This window comes from Salvelinus alpinus, chromosome 1 (assembly GCF_045679555.1).
Source record: "Salvelinus alpinus chromosome 1, SLU_Salpinus.1, whole genome shotgun sequence".
NCBI classification, from domain to species: Eukaryota; Metazoa; Chordata; class Actinopteri; order Salmoniformes; family Salmonidae; genus Salvelinus; species Salvelinus alpinus.
The window spans coordinates 69,781,095-69,784,021 of NC_092086.1; the positions used below are offsets into that span (position 1 = coordinate 69,781,095).

The 2,927-nt window shown below is 43.1% G+C and overlaps 1 long non-coding RNA gene across 1 annotated transcript; it reads right to left on the reverse strand.

Moving 5' to 3' along the window:
* Positions 1-242: 242 nt before the first annotated feature.
* LOC139568200 (uncharacterized) lies at positions 243-2,281 on the reverse strand. The gene is made up of 3 exons (XR_011673542.1): positions 2,146-2,281; positions 1,094-1,198; positions 243-969 (listed from the first exon to the last, which is right to left on the reverse strand). It is a non-coding gene; the product is annotated as an uncharacterized lncRNA (long non-coding RNA).
* Positions 2,282-2,927: the final 646 nt, after the last annotated feature.

The following is a 2,927-nucleotide window of genomic DNA, read 5'->3' on the forward strand; positions in this document are numbered from 1 at the left end:
CTATAGCTACATCTCATGAGACTCTATATATTACAAAATCAAACATAAACCAGACATATATGACAGAATTTGGAAATCGTTTGTTAACCATCTTAGAGAATACTTTGTATAGTGGACGTTTTTTTTGGGGGGGGGGGGGGGGGGGGGGTTGTGTTGTACACTGAATATAGAAAACATTAAGGAAACCTGCTCTTTCCATGACATAGACTGACCAGGAGTAAGAGATATCAGACCAATGTGCAGCGTGGTAAGTGTCCATTTTAATATATAAAACTGAACACTACAAAAATACAAAATAACAAAGTGAATGAACAAACGAAAATCGAAACAGTCCCGTATGGTACAGACACAGGAAACAACCACCCACAAAACACAAAGGAAAACAGGCTACCTAAATATGGCTCCCAATCAGAGACAATGACTGACACCTGCCTCTGATTGAGAACCATACTTGGCCAAACACATAGAAATAGAACAACAGAACAAAACATAGAAAAACAACATAGAATGCCCACCCCAACTCACGCTCTGACCACACTAAAATAAAGACATGAAAAAGGAACTAAGGTCAGAACGTGACAGCTATTGATCCCTTATTGATGTCACTTGTTAAATCCACTTCGATCAGTGTAGATGAAGGGGAGGAGACAGGTTAAAGAAGGATTTTAAAGCCTTGAGACAAATGAGACATGATTGTGTATGTGTGACATTCAAAGGTTGAATGGGCAAGATACAACATTGAAGTGCCTTTGAACGGGGTATGGTAGTAGGTGCCAGGCGCACCGGTTTGTGTCAAGAACTACAATGCTGCTTGGTTTTTCATGCTCAACTGTTTCCCATGTGTATCAAGAACGGTCCACCACCCAAAGGACATCCAGTCAACTTGGCACAACCGTGGGAAGCACAGGAGTCCCTGTGGAACGCTTTCGACACCTTGTAGAGTCCATGTCGCAACGAGTTGAGGCTGTTCTGAGGGCAAAACGGTGGGGTTGCAACTCAGTATTAGGAAGGTGGTCCCAATGTTTGGTATACTCACTGTGTATGTATGAATATCAGACTTTAGATTATGGCTGGTTGGTCACTACTTCCTCACCTGGCCCACTTTTACCAGTCCATCTTTACTGGCTGACAGTCCTCAGTAGTTCCTCAAGAGCGTCACATGCAGGTTCTCCCGGTCACTCTCTCAGGGTGTCAGCCACTGTAAGCAGGGGAGGCGAGAGACGGAGAGGAGCTCAGAAAAGGTTAATTGGTTTTGTTGACATCTGTTTCTTAACCACACTTAGAAAAAGGGTTCCAAAAGGGTTCTTCAGCTGTCTTTTTTTATTATTATTTTTTTCACATTTATTTAACAGGCCAGTTGAGAACAAGTTCTCATTTACAACTGTGACCGGGCCAAGATAAAGCGTAGCTGTGCGACAAAAACAACAACACAGAGTTAGTTACAAATAATCAAACATACAGTCAATAACACAATAGAAAGATCTATGTACAGTGTGTGCAAATGTAGTAAGATTATGGGAGGTAAAGCAATAAATAGGCCTTGTCTCCGCTCAGTAGGAGTTGAAGGACACACAGGTTTTCACAGGCACAGCTCTGCTCAGGGGAGTTACATTGGCAACTGTTCATACTGGCCAAGTGCATTTCCTACCCTCTATAACCTCTCTTCTTTCAGTTTGAAAGTGCACCTTGTTCACCTTGAGGTTCCAAGTTGAACCCTTTTAGGTTCCATGTAGAAATGGTTCTACATGGAACCCAAAAGGGTTCTACTTGGAAGCTAAAGGGTTCTACCTGCAACCAAAAGGGTTACTCAAAGGGTTCTCCTATGGGGACAGCCGAAGAACCCTTTTATGTTCTAGATAGCACCTTTTTTCTAAGAGTGCAGAAGCAGAAGCTGAGCAGGGGCGGGGGCGGGTATAACGTGAAGAGGCCCTGCATTACAAACCGCCCAAATGAGGATTAAAGACATTGATAAACTGGGTGAGTGGTAACCTGTACATTATGTTAATAGGGCACAAATTCAACTCACACTCTTCTCCTTGATTTTTGTCTCTCTCTTTCACATCTCTCTCTCTCTCTCTTTCGAGAGCTATAGCTCGCTTTCTTTGACAGGTCTCTCTCCTTCCTTTTTATCTCTCCCTCTCTTACCTGCTGTTGTTATTGCTCTCTCTTCTTCTTCAGCTCCCACTCTTCTATTTATGTGTGACCTTTTGACTTTAGATTTTTGCAACAGTTTGAGTATTTGAATGAACCCGGCCTCTCCCCACAAAGCTGCGTCTCTTTCTCTGTCTTTGTTTTTATCTCTGTCTCTCGCCTCTCTCACACTCGTTCACTCCCTTTCCTTCTCGTGCGCACTCTCGCGGTCTCGCTCTTGCTAAACCTCAAGCGCTCTCTCTGTCTGCCTCCCCCTCTACTCTTGACTCCACCGCAAGGTGCACTTTCAAACTGAAAGAAGAGAGGTTATAGAGGGTAGGAAATGCACTTGGCCAGTATGAACAGTTGCCAATGTAACTCCCCTGAGCAGAGCTGTGCCTGTGAAAACCTGTGTGTCCTTCAGCTCCTACTGAGCGGAGAGTGAATGACTGCTTCTGAGTGCCTTCTCTGATAGAGAGAGAGAGTGCAGTAAAGACCTTCATGTCAAAGTGGCTTTCCTTTCATAGTGTCAAACAGAAGAGTGCATGAGTTGCACTCACACAGAATGTTGCCGATGTCCAATTTCATGATGAATGCATTGCATTTTCTCGCACTGTTTACTATTTCAATATTTGAAAATCCAATATGCAAATGATGGATGTAGGTGGAGTATAGATTTCCTTTCAGAATGATGTTAGTATGCTCCCTTGGTTTGCAAGGTTATGTTGTGAAATATATAAAGTACGTTCACCACTTATAATCATTGGCATTTGAATTTCTTTCGAGGTACTGGTGCA